Source organism: Cetorhinus maximus, chromosome 7, assembly GCF_964194155.1.
Source record: "Cetorhinus maximus chromosome 7, sCetMax3.hap1.1, whole genome shotgun sequence".
In the NCBI taxonomy this organism is placed as follows: domain Eukaryota; kingdom Metazoa; phylum Chordata; class Chondrichthyes; order Lamniformes; family Cetorhinidae; genus Cetorhinus; species Cetorhinus maximus.
The window spans coordinates 60508004-60527809 of NC_135885.1; the positions used below are offsets into that span (position 1 = coordinate 60508004).

The 19806-nt window shown below is 39.2% G+C and overlaps 1 protein-coding gene across 3 annotated transcripts in view; it reads right to left on the bottom strand.

Moving 5' to 3' along the window:
• LOC144682821 (cytoplasmic protein NCK2) overlaps positions 1-19806 on the bottom strand; it is a 62285-nt gene that overhangs the window by 26489 nt on the left and 15990 nt on the right. The window contains exons 2-3 of one of the 3 annotated variants that reach the window (XM_078545579.1): positions 5718-5806; positions 3172-3269 (exon numbers count right to left, since the gene is read on the bottom strand). The exons of 1 other annotated variant lie outside the window; for it this stretch is intronic. The gene's annotated coding sequence lies outside the window, so the exon portion shown is untranslated. The remainder of the gene's footprint in view (positions 1-3171; positions 3270-5717; positions 5807-19806) is intronic. One more of the 3 variants, XM_078545578.1, reaches the window with a different exon arrangement.

The following is a 19806-nucleotide window of genomic DNA, read 5'->3' on the forward strand; positions in this document are numbered from 1 at the left end:
TTTGCTAACCAAGAAAGATCAGCGTTTATTTTTAGAAATTCCAAAAGCATTAATTGGAAGTACAGATTGAGTATCCTTTATCCGTAAATCCGAAAACATCCAAAAACCGCACTTTTTTTGAACCTCATCAACTTTTAGCGTGGGAAGTCTAGATGTTTGTCTGCACTGTTTACCTTGTGATTTTTATGGTGATCATGTTAAAAAGAAACTTATGACAGGTACTCTATTTATTATTCAGTGATGCATCTTACTTTTCTATTAATTTTATTTCCTTTAGGCTATTGTAGCCTAGGCTTAGACTAGTATAATATAAGTTTATATGCTGTATCTGAAAATTGAAATTATCCATAATCCAAAATGCAACTAGTCCCAAGGGTTTTGGATAAAGGATACTCGGCCTGTACTTCTGTGCAAACTGCGGTTGTAGCTCAAACTTAATAAGCACTTGGCAGCTTCCATAAATCACAGTCAAATATCTTATCAGAATTTCCAGTGGAATTCTTGGAGTTCAGTGTTAATACTACTTGCCAAGGGACTGCTCAATATTGAGAAACTTTTACAAGCAGAAGACATTACAGTATATGGGGACGTATATAGGCTAAAGACTGTACAAGAATACTAGTAAGTGATTGGATTTTACAAAAAGACACAATATTGCTTTTTCAGGTCAGCTCAGTATCTGACTCAAACAGAAACACATCACCATACAAGAGTCTCCACACCAAGCCACTATGCAATCCATGATTAGAATATCTTCGCTCAATATGAAGTGCATATTTTTTCCCTCCCTACACCCATTCCCCATAGGGACATACTTAATTTATCTAAATCCATACGGAGTCAAGGCCTAGGACCTCCAAGTGTAAGTAGAGGCGTTGCTGAAGTTCAATTGGGAACTACACAGGCCAACAGCACAAGTAAATCTCCTGCTTGTTGTCTAACCAGGACCACTCTACCTGTTATGATATTGGTTCAAAGGCCATCTGCAGAAACGTGGAAAAAATCCAGGCCTCCAGATACAATAAGCCAGGCTGGTTGATCAATCAGAAGCACTCTAGAGCACTGTGAATCAGGCTCGCTCAGATTATCAGATTACTAAATCTACTGCAGAAGGTTGTCTTCTAACACCAGGCATGTAATCTTGGAGTTGCTTCAACCCTCAAAAGACCTCATTATCTCTTCTCCTTCCAAATCTGAAGGAGGTTTGAGCCCTTGCTAAGCAAGCAGCATTTCATAGGAACTCGAGAACAAAATGGGGAGCTGCATAATTCAACATAAGCGCACTGCCTCAGAGCTTCAGCAGTAACAGCTTCTCCCTCTGGAATCAAAGAGCATTGTGCTTGGATATATAAAAGCATGCCCTAATTTCTGACCTGCAGAAAACTTTTCCCAACAGCTGTTACCCAAACTTTAAATAATCTCATCGGCTGTGCAGCAGACATCTGTTTTTAGTGTGCAAGACCTTATTTAAAGCAGATTATGACATGCTAGCAACAATTACATTCTAGATGTCCAATATCAATGCAACATAACAGATTTACTTATCACCAACAGATAATCTACTTTGGCAAAAATATTTGCCCATCTTGAACCTGACTTCCTTTATACAAGAAACTCTACAATCCATTCTGGACCTTAGGAACCAATCTGATTGGACCCTGGAGAGAGTTCACAGGACATCTGCCACTGTATGCGGATCCAAAACACCTCAAGCTAAGTTCTTAATTAGTGAACAAGCAATCTAGCTGTTAAGGGGTCTAAAAAAGTGAAGTAAAGATATTTTGCTTTCGAATTTAACTATATGTTTATTCTGGATGCACTACAAAGCACAGTCTATCTAAAAAGAATCCTAGACTTTGGCTTTATGTTATCATTACTGGGCTAGGGGAGCAGCAAAATGAGTTAGCCTGAGTAAATTAATAGTGAAGTTATCTGATTCATTCATTCATGGTAAAATGCACATCTCTTCCTAGTTAAATTTCTTAATCTATTACAATGGATAGAATACGCTTTGTTCTCCACAGAAACTTAGTGAAGCACCAATGGTTTAATTGCTTGGACATATGGTTTACAAGAAGTAACTGTACTCGTTATTTAACACAATTGTTACTTTTGTGAAATCTCATGAATGGAAACATTAGTTAACAACAATCAAATATATATTTACCTCAAAACAAAGGGCATTTAGTGGCGGAAAATGATGATGATTTTAAAGAACAGTTGGCAGATTTATTATGTATACTTAACATGGACTGGGTCCCCATTTTAGGCTTGGATAAAAACGCAACATTTAATGCAAGTTTATTTGTTTTACAACTGTGCCATTTTGCCTCAGAATTCTACAGCACAGAATTAGCACTACGTAATTCTGAATAATTCTCAAACCCAAAACTTAGAACAAAATAAAGAATACAAGACCCCATTCTAAACATTTCCAGCGGTACTGTGCTGATGTCAAACACTAAAGCTGAAAAACCCAATAGCTCCTTGGTTCAAGTAGGATTCTTTCAATAATACTGCAATTTGAGCACCCTCTCATCTGAAAAGTGTATTTCCATGTGGAACTTCAACAAAAATGGCCTGCACAACAGCATGGTAACTTCCGACGGTTACTTATGGCCCGAAACACTTACATGGCCGATATAATGGGCATAAGAAACTCATAAGTTCAGAGACTGAAATTTAAAAATTTGAATTAGATTATTTATTCTTATCTAACCCAGAATGAAGAAACCTTTTACAATTTGTGGGCAAATCAGATTATTGAGTAAACTTCGACTGTTTTGCTCAAGAGTCAATTCACTGAAACAGGACAGCACTGGCTAGAAGTTAGAAAGAAATGCTGGAAACCAACTTACTATCACTGATGAACAGAGTATCGCTTTTGCATACAAGAAATGAATAAATATCTAATGCACAGACAGCTGTCGATGAACTGTCAAAAATGTTCATAGGCTTCTAGACAATAAGCTTTCAAGCACAGTATTGTTGAGTGAATTACAGCAGAGTAGGTAGGCAAAATAACTAAATTTTAGCTCAATGTTCTAGTATCAAACTGGAATACCATCAATGTCTTAAATACATGGAAATCCTCAGGTTACAAAAAACTTGTAATTTATACAAAGAACGTAGTTTATCACATGGCAGAAAAATTCAAAATTGGAGGCTTACTTGGTACTGTGGCAGCCATTAACTGCTTTGAGGAGATGTGATTAGCAGCCTTTTGTCACAAGATGACGATGGTGGTGTCACACAATTTACAACTCTGGCTGAAATACATGAGAAACTACAAATGTAAACATGGAGGGCTTTTACTTTCAATATAAACTTTGCAAGAATTAAATTAATTAAAGGAAGATTTTTCTGTGTCGCTGTTCATCTTGTTCTCTCCTAAAGCAGCAGGCATGAAAAAGGGTAGAAAATCATAAATACAAAAGCTCGTAGATCTCCACAAATTACAGCAGCTAAACAGTGTAACATCCTTCAAAGACATTAGCCAAAGGATTTGCAGATAATGACCATCAAAAGTTAATTAAACATAAGATTTATAATAAATTCCTACATTCCTAATTTGTACTCTGGTTGACAAGAATTTACAGATATAATTGACAAGCAAATAATTAGGGCATTTCATAAAATACATTGCACAATGCAACATATTCACAGCCAAAATCAGTGATTTTTGCGTGAAATGGTAATCTGTTCCCCCGCTACCCCTTGCATTTCTAATTTACTCTCCTCCTTCAAGATTCTGTTTCACACTAGCTCCACAGGCACAACCCTTTGCACCTGACCCAAGTGTAACTCTTAATGTATGAGCCACCCAACCTGAGCCTGTTGCTGTCCTCAATAGCTCTCCAGACATGCAACTTTTTAATATAAACAGAAGTATAAACCTGGCTGTTCCACCACACCCTCAGTCTTCCTCACTCCCCCCTACCCAAAAGCAACTGATCACTCTCGATCACTCTAACTTAAGACAAGCTATTTCAGCACAGATCAGGGATTGAAACAGGATCATTTCTGATGTGTGAAAAAGCCCACCACCAGGTACATGTATCTATTGAGTTACTGGGATCTTCCAAAAATCCTGTATGGGTTAAAAGAATAATTATGGTAAAGAGCAGTACCAATAGGATTTGCAGTAGTTAAACATGCAATGACAACATAGCATTTAGGGTTGAATAGTAGTCTATAAAGAAAAATCTCAGACTTGGCTGTCAGGTTAAATGACAAACTGACAACTATTTTAATATAATTAAGGCACAGCTCCAATTCTGCATCATGCATCAGTGCATGGTAGCCTAAAAACCTCACCATGTCCATAAACTGACTGATTGCTAATGCAAAACAGCTAGCTACATAAGCAGTTCCAGAACTGCACTAACTACAAGGGTTTTAAAATCTGCATTTCAAAGTATTTTCTCCTGGCATAGAGATGCAAAAATTACTTTCTGCAAGCATCTGGGATCAAGGGAAATCTGGCCAACCTTGTTTTGGGTCAAGGCTAGTTTAGTTGACCTTGCTGAGTGGCAGCTTTAAAAGAATTCTAGCACAGAGTTGAGCTAAAGAAAACAACATATGACCAGCAATGAAGTATAGGTGGGGGGGATTGTTTCTATTGTTAGATTTCATTATTATTTGTTCATCTCAAGGCTGAGTTCTGTACAGGAAAACTAGTGTTGGCACTAACACTGCAGTCTGGCAGCCAACAGTCAGGATGCTACCTTCCAAATCCAAGACCATAGTTTTAGGGCAGCAACTTGCAACACTGAACAGCTAACTGTGGGCCTATTCAGCAAACAGGCTCACCAAATAAATTTTTTCTCTTCCTGAAATAACACACTCCAGTGCTAACCTAGGAGTTAATTTATCTGTTGTCTTCGGTTCCTGCACAAACTCCATTCCCTTGCCGCCAACTTCATCCATCTCCCTGGCAACTGTCTGAGACTGAATCAGAGTGCTCGTAACTTGGTGTTATGTCTCACCTCCTTCCTGCATAAGCTTCCAATCACATATCCATGCCAACACTAAGACCGCCTATTTCTACCTCCATAACATCATCCAACTCCACCTCTGCCTCAGCTGATACTTTCATCCATGCCTTCATTACTCCAGGCTTGATTCTTCTAACAAACTCCAGGCTAGCTTTCCACATTTCAACCTGCATAAACCGGAGGTCATCCAGAATTCTGCTGCCCATGTCCTAACTCAAACCAAGTTCCATTCACCTAACATCCCTATGCCTGCTGACCTAGATTGGCGCCTGGTAAAGCAGTGCCTAGTTTTTTAAAAAACTCATCTTTGTTTTCAAATTCTTCCTTAGCCTTGCCCCTCCCTAGCTCTAATCTTCTCCAGCTGCATAATCCTCCCGAGATATCTGTATTCCCCTAAATTCTGGCTTCTTAACCATTCCCAATTTTAATCACTCCACCATTGGTGGTCGTGCCTTCAGCTGCCCAGGCCTTCAGCTCTGAAATTCCCTTCCTCCACCCTTCTTTCCTCTTCAAAGATGCTCCTTACCACCTACCTCTGACCAAGCTTTTGGTCATCTGCCCTTAATACCTCCCAATGTGGCAGTGTCAAATTTTGTTTGACAACACTCCTGTGAAGTGCCTTGGGACTTTAATATCTTAAAGGTGTTATATATAAATACAGGGTGCTGTTATCAGCATAGCAAAATAAAGTTTTATGAACCCATGTAGGTTTGAACTCACTGCCGTCTGAAGTGTGATCAGGTCCATGTAGAGCTAAATATGCTCAATCTATTATTTTAATTACTCAAGCACCCAAGAACCATTTCAACCTAGAAACACAAGAAAAATAGGTTGAACAGCATGATACAAATCCATGTGGTACAGATCTACATCAAAAATAACCAGCAAACTGTTCTCTCTTTGAAATGGGGTCTGAATTAATATCTGGTTAAGAATTAAAAGACTATAAAGGTGATAAATAAAATAAAATAATAAAATATTTTACAGGGACTACTAGAATAAAAACTAGTGGTGTTAGCAGCACTTGGGTAAATCGAAATGGGCTCCAGTGAGTAACTGCACATGAACTCGCATTGCACTAGCTTTCTTTTCAAACTTTTGCATATTTTGCAAAAAGTTGATAACGCAGCCTCAATTGAAATGGACTTGTCCAGAAGACAACAGCTAAGAAAAGAATCAAAAACCTTGATTTAAATGAGGAAAGCCAGGGAAAGCCCCATCTTAAATTGGCCAACAGAAATCCATATAGAGAGATAAAAAATGTTTCAAAGATAATCTAGTGCATAGCTGAACAAAGCAAACTAGGAAAGTTCCAATCTCAGGCATGATGCTAAATTGGATCAGATAATTAGCCTCATTTCCTATCAGTTACAAAGTGACAAAAAATTCAACTAGGATTCCTGATCTTAACCCAGATATGCTGTGGGAGTCCTCTGAGGACAAGGTCAGACTCATCTTTGATGCTATTGTAATCAAAGAGGCCTTTCATGCCTGGTACCCACTCAACAACCAGCCAGCCATCCAGCCTCTCAATCTGGCTGGGAAACAAACTGAAAAATGATATCCAGGTCCTGCTGTTAAATTCGGTTCTGGTTCTTTCAATTTGCCCAACCTTAAGGGTAGGTGGTGGCATAGAGGCCCAGGCTCTGGGGCCACGGGTTTGAATCCCATCGAGGCAGCTGGTGGAATTTAAATTCAATTAATAAATCTGGAATTTTGAAAACAACTAGGCTCGGTAATAGTGACCAAGAAGCCCTTTTCGATTGTCGTAAAATCCCACCTGGTTCACTAATGTTCTTTAGGGAAGGAAATCTGCCATCCTTACCTAGTCTGGCTGCAGACCCATAGCAACATGGTTGGTTCTTAAATGGCCTCTCAAATGACCAAGCAAGCCACTCAGTTGTATCAAACCACTACAAAGTCTACAAAAAAGAATGAAGCCAGATGGGCCACCTGGCATCGACCTAGGCACCGGAAACGACAATGACAAACCCATCGTTGGTCTGTTAAAGTCTTCCTTACTAACATCTGGGGCCTTGTGCCAAAATTCAGAGAGCTGTCCCACAGGCTAATCAAGAAACAGCCTGACATGGTCATACTCACGGAATCATACCTTACAGATATTGTCCTAGGCACCACCACCACCACCATCCCTGGGTATGTCCTGTCCCACCAACAGGACAGACCCACCAGAGGTGGCAGCACAGCGGTATACAGTCAGGAGGGGTTTGCCCTGGGAGTTCTTAACATCGACTCCGGACTCCATGAAGTCTCATGGCATCAGGTCAAACATGGGCAAGGAAACCTCCTGCTGATTACCATGTACCGCACCCCACCCCCCCCCCTCCCCCCCCCAACAATCAGCTTACGAATTAGTACTCCTCCATGTGAAATGCCACTTGGTGGAAGCAGAGGGTGGCAAGGGTGCAGAAAGTACTCTAGGTGGGGGATTTCAATGTCCATCACCAAGAGTGGCTTGGTAGCAGCACTACTGACCAAGTTGGCCAACTTCTAAAGGACATCGCTGCTAAGCTGGGGCTGGGGAAGGTGGTGATCGAACCCACAAGAGGGAAAAACCCTACTTGACCTCATCCTCATCAACCTGTCTGCCACAGATACATCTGTCCATGACAGTATTGGTAGGAGTGACCACCCTACAGTCCCACCTTCACATTGAGGATACCCTCCATCATGTTGTGTGGTGCTACCACCATGCTAAATGGATAGATTTTGAACAGATCTAGCAACTCAAAAAACTGGGCATCCATAAGGCGTTGTGGGCTATCAGCAACAGCAGAATTGTATACAACAATCTGTAACCTCATGGCCTGGCATATCCCACACTCTACATTACAACCAAACCAGGGGGGGGGTCAACCCTCATTCAATGAAGAGTGCAAGAGGACATGCTAGAAGCAGCCCCCGGCATACCTAAAAATGAGGTATCAACCTGGTGAAGCTACAACATAGGACTAACAGCATGCCAAACAGCAAAAGTAGCATGCAATAGACAGAGCTAAACAATCCCACAACTAACAGATCAGATCTAAGACCTGCAGTCCTGCCATATCCAGTCGTGAAATGTGGTGGAGTATTTAACAAATAATGAGATGAGTAAGTTCCACAAATATTCCCATCCCCAATGATGCGGGAGCCCAGCATATCAGCGCAAAAGACAAGGCTGAAGCATTTGCAACAATCTTCAGCCAGAAATGCTGAATGGATGATCCATCTCTGCCTCCTTCTGAGGTCTTCAGCATCACAGATGCCAGTCTTCAGTCAATTTGATTCACTCCATGTGATATCAAGAAATGGCTGAAGACACTGGATACTGCAAAGGCTATGGGCCCTGACAACACTCCAGCAATAGTACTGAATATTTGTGCTCCAGAACTAGCTGCGCCCTTAGTCAAGCTGTTCCAGTGTAGCAACAACACTGGCATCTACCTGGCAATGTGGAAAACTGCCCAGGTATATCCTGTCCACAAAAAGTAGGGCAAATGCAACCCGGCCAATTACTGTCCCTTCAGTCTACTCTCAATCATCAGCAAAGTAATGGAAGGGGTAGTGGACAGTGCTATCAAGCTGCATTTACTCAGGAACAACCTGCTCATTGGTGCTCAGTTTGGGTTCCGCCAGGGCCACTCAGCTGCTGACCTCATTACAGCCTTAGTCCAAACATGGACAAAAGAGCTGAACTCCAGAGGTAAGGTGAGAGTAACTGCCCTTGACATCAAGGCCGTATTTGACCAAGTGTGGCATAGAGAAGCCCTGGCAAATGGGAGTTGGGGGTGGGGGGGAATGACCCTGCACTGGTTGGAGTCAAACCTTGCACAAACGAAGATGGCTATGGTTCTTGGAGGTCAATCTTCTGCCCCTGAGACCTGTCAATTTAACACCAGATTCCAGTAACTTCCTTGCAACTATCAGTGACAGATTGGCCAAGTTTTTGTACGTGAGATGATCACAGACAGTTTGCATAGATTTGTGATGGGTAGGTCATGTCTAACTAATCTAGTCAGTGGAGTGTCTATGGGTGCTGTCTATATGGACATGTTCAATTGCTCAGATTTCCACTGCTCGACAGCCTGTGCTAACATGTACTACAGCTCTCTACAACGGAAAATTGAAGAGCAGTGGTTACATGCAGAGACATAAAATAAGTGAAAGTCGCCATAGTCCCAGAGGACCATAGGCTGCTCTCTCATTACAGAGAGACGACTGGTGGTGAGTTTAACCTGGAGGGTCACCACACCTCAGGCGAGGGGCAAGGTTGAGAAGGCAGGGCCTTCATGGATGACCTCAGCCGGTACAGGAATTGAACCTGCGCTGTTGGCATCACTCTGCATCACAAACCAGCCAACTGAGCTAACTGACCCCTTAGACATAAAAAGCAGGGCGGTTTGAAGCACTGGTTAAATTTTAAGAGAATGAGAATAATAAAATTGGAGTAAGACAGATAAGGACACAGATTGAAAATCATAAGGTCCATCTTAAGAGCAAGATAAAACTAAAATTGAATTCTAAGACCACAGATTATAAATCAGGTTATCAAGCTTCCATGAATGACAAAAGTCTTGACTTAAAGAATTGAAAACTTGCCAGTTTATCCATATTAGATTCTAATCCCAGTAAATTTAAAAATCCTTGCTAAATTATATATTTAACAGTCATCTGAATATTAGCCTGTATTTCTCTTTGTGCAAAGGGATCACACAATAATGACTATGTATAACATGAAGTAGTCAAAATCAGCTAGCAAAATCAGTTGTGAGACACAACAGATTTTATTTAATATCAATAACTCAAGTGTAAGAGCAGAGTCAATAATGAGCATACCATTCTTCTGCACAGACTGTTATCATAACTCTCAACTATCTTAACAGGGAATAAGGTCAGTCCAAGTGCAGTGAGAATTTTTTTAAGGTCTCTATTCAACAAAGTAAGAATTAAGTTACACAAGGGCAACGTTATGAAAACCATTGAACATAAATTGATTCATAAGTCTATCTGTTTGCAGAGGGTTCCATTCTACTAATCTTTAGTCTACGTATTTTTGTCTATTTTGCTGCGGAATGTGGATTTTCAGAGTCACTTCAACATGTTGGAATGCCAGTCTGTTGACTTCAAATAAGTATAACAGTTGCCTCAAAATATTCAGCAAGACCAAAGGCTGATTTTGGCATGATATTGAACACACTGCCAGGAGCCAAATATTGTAACTGTATGAAAAACTTAGCATCAGAGGGGTGAACTTTTATACCAGCGTGTAACAGTTGTGGCACAGAGATGGATTTACACTGCCAAGTTCACAAAGTGGTGCAATGTGAGATTTGTTTTAGCACAAACTTAACGGTAGACAAAGAACGATAAGTGCCCTGCCAGAAGGAAAGAGAACGGGTTATGATTACTGTCACTTTCTAGTTTGTAGCAGACCCAGGTTTTAATACTCATTCCTCTTAATTCAAGGTTGTTTAACTTAAATTAACAAGATAACTTTGTTGTTAAAAAAAGTTCAAATTACCTGGCATAAGTGCAGACATAATGGCAGTTAAATGCCAGGCCCAAAAAAACCCTTCTTAAGTTGCAATGAGTAGAGAAATTTGGGGACTCTTCAGTATTAGGTATTTGACATGGCTTGTTAGTATTTCAGTTGAAATGGCATACTTATGTTGAATTGAGACAGATTAAAATAGCTTGTTACTAAGGCAGCAGCTATATAGTAAACAAAGAAGGACAACAGAAGGAAAAATGAAAAGATTAAGTAAGTTAAAAAAATTAGAAAGGCAAAGAGAAACTACAAAATTCAATTATCAAGGAATATAAAAAGAAATAGTGAAGTATTTTACAGACAAAAAGAGATGAAGTATCAGGCTAGGGATAGAGCTACTAAGGGATACACACGATAAACTAAATGAAATATTAAACAATTACTTTGCACTGATATTTACCAGGGAGAGTAACATGGTAGACACGATGTAAGAAGAGATTAAAAAAGAAATAGATACATTTAATATACAAAAATAGGGGGAGATCAAACCCATGAGGTAATATTATATATAAAAGATTCATTAGAAAAGGGAATGTCAGAATACTAGCAGACATTAAAATGTGATTCCAATACTGGGAGTGGAGGGATCTAGGGGTACAGATACACAAATCACTGAAGTAGCAACGCAACATAGTAAGGCCCTAAAAGTATCAAAGCACTGGGGAAATTTCAAGCAAGATAGAACTGAAAAACAGAGAAGTTATGCTAAATTTGAAGGGTATCTTGGTTAGACCACACAGAGTACCATTCACAGTTTACCTTAAAAATGTTAAATTTGATTTAAGAACTGATATAGAATGTTAGAACAGAGAAGCACATCCTCTTCCTATTTTCAATCTTTTTTCCTACCACCATCCCATCCTCCCACCCCACCCCCACAAGGGCCATCTTGTTCATGTTGTTCTTTCCAGTGTGCTTACACCCTTGTCCTGCTATTATCACATTCTGCTTTCTTACCTTAATGCCACTATCAGCACTCCTTCAGCCAGTACCACTACCATTAACACCCCTTTGTCCTTTTGTTCATGGCATCTTTGTCAATCTCCCCTTTGCTCCCACCTATCACTGGCCTTCTATCCAGCTTCACCTGCTCCACCCCCCCAATACAGTATAAATATCACATTTTTACTTCTCTTTAGCTCAGAAGAAGTCATATGGACTTGAAACTTTAACTCTGTTTTTGTCGCCACAGATGCTGAGTTTTTCAGCGTTTTCTGTTTTTGTTTATTATCACTGTCTTTCCCTCACCTTCCAGTACAATCTTGCCTGATCCATCTCTTAATAGCCCCAGGCTCCTAACTCTTACAGCTGACATACCACACAGTTTTTGTTGCTCTTTTATTGTTCTTTTTTAATTAATTTTCTCTTACTTCCTTTGCTTTACAAATCTCCCTTTTAAGTTTTCCTATTTATATTTGTTTTGCATTTTCTTTAAAAACATTTGCTTAGTAAGCTCTAAAACAGTTTCTTGGTTTTAAATTTGACCTAACATTCCCATAAAACCATGAATTTCTAGCCTTTGATTTGGGTCCTATCTTCTTTACTGAAATATATGCAACTTCTTCCTCTCTATATTCTTACACTGAAGCCAATTGTATAGTAGGTACTGTTTCCCAAATGTTCCCCTCATTTCAGGTATCTCACTCAATTCAGAAAGGAACTCTGTTCAGCCTACACAGAATCATAGCAGCTTACAGCACGGTATGTTAGATTGGTGCTGGCTCTTTGGATTCTGTGAGTAATCTTAATGGATATAGGAGTACTTGAGCTGGTTAATAGTTATGATGTCAATTGATAGAACAGCTATAGGAACTACATCACTAATAATAGATGTTCAACAAGGTCAGAATGCAGTAAAACATGAGTAAAAATATTCCATACACAAAACTGAAAATATTCGGAAAAAGACTGCTGGGAGATCAATAACAATAATTTATTAGCCATTAAATACATTATATAAATTAAACTTCCAAAAGCAACATAAACTTGGTCTAATTGATTCTGTTTCTACTGCACTCTATTTCACAAAATATAAATCTTAATTTCTCCTTACTTTTCCAGCCTTTGCAACTCTTCCCCATATTAGAGCACTCCACCTTTTTAATGCAATTTTCAAATATTTGCTTGATAACACTAGTATTGTAAATTGATATTTAATAACTTTTACTTGTTGATATGAAACATACTTTAAAACTGTGAAGCATATTTGATTCTCAATGAAATAATATAGGTTCATTCTACAGATTCATGATAAACAATATTTTACATAAACTAAATAATGTAGTTATTAGGAAGCTACAGCAGGATCAAACCAAATAAAATTATTGGGCTGAACAACTTTCAGAATTATAGGACAACAAAGCACAGAAGGCAAGCCAACTCTTTGAAAGAGCTATATAGTTAGTCTCGTTCCTCTGCCTTTTCCCCATAAGTCTGCAATGTTTCCTCTTTCAAGTATTTATCCAATTCAGTTTTGCATCTATCACTCTTTCAGGCAGTGCATTCCAGGTCATAACAATTCGCTTTGTACAAAAAGGTTTCCTTATGATGCATCTGATTCTTCTTCAGATCACCCCTCCTTCGATTTCCTTTTTTTGCTGTCATGCGTTTTTTGTTGCTAACACCACTGAATGCCTTCAGATGTTTTCTACATTAAAAACATTAAGGTAAGTTATACTAAATAGGCAATTTCCGAGAGAATACCCACAGCCACAAACGAAAATGACTCAAAACTCAAAATGGAGCACACAAAATATCAAGAAGGGCTTATCAATATTTTGTTTCTGCTGGGGGAAAAAAAACAAATAGTGGAAAAATACAAAAATCACTTGTATCAGTGAATTCAATTAGATTAGTTCAAAATAGTTATTTTTTTTTGTTTGAAACCACAAAAAGGCATTGCATCTTGAAAGAAGCTATACATATTTTATAATACATGCATTTAACTTGTCAATCTTCATGAAGCTATCTTCTTTTCATAAAAAATCAATTAGGTAATTCATCTGGATTGGCCTCTCTTTAGATCGATTACAGTTATGGTACAATAGCCTGGGTATCATGTTTCCCTCAACAACACATACAGCCTGGTAATTGAACAGGCTGGAAGCAGAGAAACATATGTAGTGGCAGTCTGCTCACAGTACAAATGGTGGTTTGGACGGCTAACAAAATCTCTGCTGTCTTTCAAAATGTTTAGGTTAATACTAACAGTACCTGTAACAAATGGATAAATTGTTAACACAGATAGAAATAAATATATATGTCCTGATAGCCATTACAGAGAAGTGTGCAGAGTGATCAAGGCTGGGACCTGAATTTTGAAAGGTATTGACATTTTGAAAAGATAGGAAACTAGGAAAAGGTGGTGAGATAGCTCTGTTAATTATAGATGTCATTAATAAAGTAATGAGAGCTGACCTTAGCTCAAAGGTCCAAGATGTAGAAACAGTTTGGGTTGAGATAAGAAATAGGTAAGCTAAGAGGTCACCTGTGGGAGTAATTTACAGGCCGTCTAACAGCAACCTCACTGTAGGACAGGGTATACAGGAAGAAATAAAGGGGGCTTGTGAGAAAGGTACAGTGATAATCATGGGTGATTTCAATCTACATGTACATTGGACAGATCGGAGTGGCAGAGGTAGCCTGGAAGATGAGTTCATAGAGTATTTTCAGCACAGTTTGTTACAGCAACAAGTTCTACAGCCAACCAGTCAGGCAATTCTTGACCTGGCATTGTGCAATGAGGCAGGATTAATTAATGACCTCATAGTGAAGGCACCCCAAGGTTGCAGAGATCATAGAACCATAGAAAAGCACATTCAATTTGAGGGAGAGCAGAGTGGATCTAAGACTGGTGTTTTAAAACTTAAAGAAGGGCAATTATAAGATATGAAGACAGAGCTGGCTAAAGTGAACTGGGGAATAAGGTTAAGGGATAGGTCAGTAGAGATGCAGTGGTAGATATTTAAGGAGATGTTTCATAAAACTCAGCAAAGCTGCAACCCAGTGAGAAAGAAAGACATTAGGGGAAGAATGCACGGCCATTCGTGGCTAACTACGCAAGTTAAAGATAGTATCAAATTGAAAGAAAAAGTGTACAATTACACACATTAGTGGCAGGTCAGGAGATTGGTCAGAATATAAAAAGCAGCAAAGAATAACAAAAATAAAATAATGAGGGAGAAATTAGAGTATGAGAGGAAGCTAGCTAAAAGTATAAAAACAGGAAGTAAGAGTTTCTACAGGTATTTAAAAAGATGAGTAAGTAAAGTGAGCTTTGGATCTCTAGAGTGTGAGAATGGGGAATTTAATAATGGAAACAAGGAAATGGCAGATGAATTGAATAGATATTTTGCATCTGACTTCACTGTAGAGAATACAAATAACATCCCAGAAATAATTGCAAACAACAGGTAAAAGAGAGAGAAGAACTTAAAACAAATATAATCATCAGGGTATGAGTACTGAGAAAATTATTAGAACTAAAAGCTGACAAGTCCTCAGATCCCCAGGATGGACTTCATCCTAGGGTCTTAAAAGAAATGACTGCTGATATTGTGGATGCATTGGGTTTAATTTTCCAAAATTCCCTAGATTCTGGAAAGGTCACATAAGATTGGCTATTTTTCAATGTGACGACTCTATCCAAGAAGGGAAGGAGACAGAAAGTAGGAAAGTGCAGGCCAGTTAGCTTAACATCTGTCATGGGGAAAATTATGGAATCTATTATTAAGGAGGTTATAGCAGGGCACTTAGAAAATCTCATTGCAATTAGACAGAGTCAACATGTATTTATTAAAGGGAAATCATGTTTGACTAATTTATTAGAATTCTTTGAGGAAGTAACAAGCAACAAGTAATAAAGAGGAACCAGAGGATGTGCTGTACTTAGATTTCCAGAAGGCATTTGACAAGGTGCCACATCAAAAGTTACTGCACAAAATAAGAGTTCATGGTGTAGGGGTTAAAGTATTAGCATGGGAGGATTGGTTAGCTAGCAGAAACGGAGAGTAAGCATGAATGTGCCATTTTCAGGTTGGCAAGATGTAACAAGTGGAGTACCACAGGGATCAGTGCTGGGACCTGAACTATTTACAATTTGTATCGACAATTTGGATGAAAGGACCGAATGTATGGTTGCTAAATTTGCTGTTGACACAAAGGTACGTAGTAATACAAGTTGTGAAGGGGACATAAGGAGTCTGCAAAGGGATATAGATAGGTTAAGTGAATGGGCAAAATTTTGGCAGGAGTATGATGTGGGAAAATATGAACTTGTCCACTTTGGCAGGAAGAATAGAAAAGCAGCATATTACTTAAATAGAAAGAGATTACAGAACTTAGTGTAGAGGGATCTGGGTGTTCTGGTACATGAATCACAAAAAGTTAGTAAGCAGGTACAGCAATTGATTCAGAAGGCAAATCAACAGCTGTCATTTATTGCAAGGGGAATGGAGTACGCAAGAGGGAAATTTTACTGCACTTGTGCGGGGCATTGGTGAAATCAAATCTAGAGTAGTGTGTACAGTTTTGGTCTCCTTTTTATACGAAACGGCATAACTGCATTAGAAGCAATTCAGAGAAGGTTCACTTGACTGATTCCTGGAATGAAAGGGTTACCTTCTAAAGAAGGTTGTTTAGGTTGGGTCTGTATCCATTGGAATTTAGAAGAATGAGAGGTGATCTTATTGAAACACAAGATCCTGAGGTGTCTCGACAGGGTGGATGGAGAGACTAGAACCAGGGGACACAGTTTAAGTGGTCTCCCATTTAAGACGGTGATGAGAATTTTTTTCTCTCAGAGGGCCGTGAGTCTGTGGAATTCTCTTCCCCAGAGAACGTGAATGCAGGGTCACTGAATATTTTTAAGGCAGTGATAGAATCTTGACTAACAAGGGAGTTGGAGTATGGGGGTAGGCAGGAGAGTGGAGTAGAGGCCATAATCAGATCAACCATGATCTTATCAAATGGCGGAGCAGGCTTGAAGAGCTGATTAGCCGACTCCTACTCCTAATTCGTATGCTCGTATGTAATACTTAATATTTAGCAGTTTTGAATTTCATTTGCCTAATTGCGCACTCAGTTGAAGGGCTTTAATAAATCTTTTGTTGCATCCTATATCTCAACTGCCTTCCAAATTTTATCGTTCCAAATTGGAGACATTGATATTTAGTATCTATATTAGATTTGATCGTTTAAAATCCCAGTGGACCAACAGTCAACATTATTTGACATTCAGAACAGCAGTGGCTCTACTAATTCTATTAGTTATAAAACCATCTCACAAATAGCCCCTGCTTCCTAATTTTTTTTTGAAACAATCTCTGATCAAAACATACACACTACCACAATTTTGATAACTTTTGGAAGAATTTCATGTGCAATTTATGAAATATTCTCATCACCCACATACTCATCTGTAACTAGTTAATGATTAAAGCAGGTTGCATAATTTATCACATGGCTAAAGGGTAAAAATTGATTTTTACTTTTCCAAATATTGATGACTGAATTACAATATGACTAGTAGGAAGTCTTAAAAAAAACACTTCTATTTTAGAAGGCACTGCAGATCCACGTAACAGGGAAAGAACTTCTCAGACCAGTCCTTCCACATATCAGAATCATGACAAGACTTTTGTTGGAATGCTAGCAATCTACAAAGAGTAAAACTGAAAACACATTTACTTTACCAAAGGTTGCTCATGGCATCTCAAACTTTAAAGGTGTGGAGAACAAGCAACATGGGTCTCTTCTGAGGGTCTGATAAGCAATACAAATTTAACATGGATTTTATTATAGAAAACAGAAACTGTGCCAGCATTATTGGTTGAAAACCCTCTCAAATTTCATAGTTTCAGCCTTTCAAATTTCAGCCTTTGCATCCTGACCAACATTTGTCCCTCAACCAGTGCCTAAAAATTGATGAAAACAAAGGCAAAATACAGCAGATGCTGCAAATTGGAAATAAAAAAATTAAAAAGCAGGGACATTCAGCTGATCAGGCAGCATCTCTTTAGAAAGGGAGGTAACATTTTAAGTCAGGAGTTAAGATTTACTGGGAATGGTAACATAGGGGCCATGTTACTGGACTGGTATTCTCAAGGCCTGGACTAATTATTTAGAGATACGAGTTAAAATCCCACCACAACATTATTTCTTTTAGAATAAATACCCTCTAAGCCTTATTGTGCACAATTTGAGTCTGATGCACTCTGTTTTTCTGCTTTGGAAGAGATATACATAAAAACACACATGTTGGCATGCAAGAAAATGGGAGGAGTGAAAAAGAGCAAAAATGTGACTAAGCAAGAAAGAAAAGACGATAAATTGAAATAAACCACCTGTTGCCACGGGAGAGCGGCATGAAAATGAAAGTGATGCATGCAATGAGTACAAGATGCATGTTGTTTTTTTTATCTTTCATAAGATGTGGCTGTCATTGGCCAGGCCAGCATTTGTTGCCCATTTTTAATTTCCCTTGGGAAGGTGGTGGTGCGCTGCCTTCTTGAACCACTGCAGTCCATCTGATGTAATAGCACTATTAGGAGGAGTGTTCCAGGTTTTTCACCCAGCGACAGTGAAGGAATGACAATACACTTACATGTTAGGATGTTATTTGGCTTGGAGGAGGGTTTGCAGGTGGTGGTGTTCCAAAGCACCTGCTGTCCTCGTCCCTATAGAGGTCGCAGATCTGGAAGGTGCTGTTGAAGGAGGCTTGGCGAATTGTTGCTGTACATCTTGTATGTGGTAAACATTGCTGCTACCTTGCGTCGGTGGTGGAGGGAGTGAATGTTTAAGGTGGTGGATAGGATGTCAACCAAGTGGGCCTCTTTGTCCGGGATGGTGTTGAGCTTCTTGAGTGTTTTTGGAGCTGCACCCATCCAGGCAAGTGTAGAATGTTCCATCACACCGCAGACTTGTGCCTTGTAGATGGTGGACAGGCTTTGGGGTGTTAAGTGTTGAGTTATTCACTGCAGAATTTCCAGTCTCTGAACTGCTGTTGTAGCCACAGTATTTATATGGCTGATTCAGTTCAGTTTCTGGTCAATGGTAACCCCCAGGATGTTGACAGCAATGGTAATACAATTGAATGTCAAGGGGAGATGGTTAAATTCTCTTGTTGGAGATGGTCATTGCCTGTCACTTGTGTGGTGTGAATGTTACCTGCCACTTTGCAGCCTAAGCCTGAATGTTGCTGCTGCATGTAAACATGGGTTGCTTCAATATCTGACCACTTACAGCATAACTCACATATCTAGCTGCATCTTCATAGGGAAATTGAAGTGTATAAAGTGCTTGTATTACTAACTACTGCCTCAACAAATAGAATAAGTAATTGTCTCTCCTTATTGTACCAAGAAGCCTGGTACAATAGTCATGGTCCTATATTTACAAGCCTATCTTTTTCTTTTTAAACAATAGATATGTCTCTAACAATGTTGTTTCCACACTGCAAATCTATATCTGTGTGGAGTGTAAAAATTCAATTTCCACAACAAAGCCCATGACATACTGTCACTACCACTGATGCATGACTACTAATTCCATTTAAACCCGAGTATATTGTGGATGAACTGTTTAATTTGTGAATGCACAGGACCACACATCCCAGTGCTACCACACAACTTTCCATCTCAGCACATTAGACCGCAGTCCCCAAATCCAAGTCTAATCCACAGTTCCAGGCAAGAACCTCAGCGCCTCTCAACTGTGGAACACGAGAGGATCAACAAACTGAGCCCTGGTGTATCCCACTAGGCACCAGATCTCTAACAACATGGATAAATGGAGGGAATGACCACCCGGTAGAGCGAAGACAGCAGATGGTTGTATGTGTTTTCTTTGACCATCACCTGAAAGAAACGGAAATGCAACCCAGCTCCATGGAGTTAACTTGCAACTGCCAATGGAAGCAGCAGAAACATTAGTGATCACAGGGTCAAAAGACAATAAAAAAGTAGAGGCAGACCTAATCAAACACACAGTAAATGCTCACTTCAAATTCTTGTTTAAAAATTGTGTCAAAATGTCAACACTCTATTCAGTTATACTGACTCAAAACATTAACTTGGTTTCTTTCTCAGAAATACTGCCAGACCTGCTGAGTTTTTCCAACATTTTCTGTTTTTATCCCCATTCACCTTAGCTGGTAAAGAGCTACAGATTCTGTGTCTATGTTCCCAACAACACCCAAACAATGCAACTTTAACCCGAAGAATCTTAATGGTGCACAAAAATACAGAAAACATTGATATT